Genomic DNA, 1,112 nt, shown 5'->3' with positions numbered 1-1,112 from the left:
CCTCCCCAACACCCCATCTCCATGCCGCCGCCCCCACTCCCGCTTTCCCCAAGTAGCTTCCCAGTTTGTCATCCCAGGAATCTGGAATAAAGTTTGGGAAAGAGGTGGTCCCTTCAAATCCAGGCATGTGCTCAGAACTCCTGAGTTCTGTTAATGAGTCCTCCCTGTAACAGTGACCTCTCTGATACATGCCGGTGCCTGGCCCAGTGCTAACCTTTCCGAGCTCTCACTGTGGTTCTGAAATGGTTGGAAACTCGCTTCACTGTTTAGGATTCCAGGGACACTCAGGCAGCAGGCTTCTCTCCCTGGAAGGGCCTGCAGTTTAAACCCTTGTCCACCAGGTGGCGCAAAGCCTCTTGTGTTGGTGTTTGGGTCACTAATCTGCAGAGTGTCTGTTCTGAGACAGAAGGCCTGCCTTCTCCTTCCAAGATGTATGTAACTCTCCAACTCAGGCATGCTCTGTAAGGAGACATCCAGCCCCTGCTTGAACACTTCCAGTGATGAGGCACTCACTACCTCTCGGGGCAGAGTTAGTAGCAGGAGGGAGGGTGGAACTGCAGGCACCAAAAAGCTACCTGTTCAAGGATTTCACTTCTCCTTTCCCAACCAGCCCGGCAATGGTTTTTGCAATTCCTCGCTTCCCAGGCTCTTTCTTGGGAATAACTTAACTCCTTTTCTTATCACCTTATCTCTGAGTAGGTCACCAACTTGCTGAGCAGAGGCCCAGATGAGTCCTCTCTGGGGCACAAGCCTCCCTACCCTCTACCCACACCCTCAGCTGCTGATTAGGAATCGAAAGGACTGAGCTCCCTCAGTTCCCTGGTGACTTTAGTGAAGTCAAGCATCTGAGCCTAAGTTTCCATATCTGTAGAATAAGTAACAGCATTGTCTGCTCTACTGGCCGCATTTTGTTGAGACCTTCAAATGAAATCATTTATTTACTTAACAACTGTTTACTAAGCACCCATGATATACTACCCCTTCATGGATCATAGCCTTTTACCGGTGAAGGGGCTTCATAACTCAGTGAAGCTCTGAGCGATGCAGTGCAGGTCCACCCAAGACAGATGGGTCACAGTGAAGAGTTCTGACAAAACGTGGTCCACTGGAGA

This window comes from Bos indicus, chromosome 23, assembly GCF_029378745.1.
Source record: "Bos indicus isolate NIAB-ARS_2022 breed Sahiwal x Tharparkar chromosome 23, NIAB-ARS_B.indTharparkar_mat_pri_1.0, whole genome shotgun sequence".
In the NCBI taxonomy this organism is placed as follows: Eukaryota; Metazoa; Chordata; class Mammalia; order Artiodactyla; family Bovidae; genus Bos; species Bos indicus.
Note: the sequence above shows the minus strand (reverse complement) of the source record.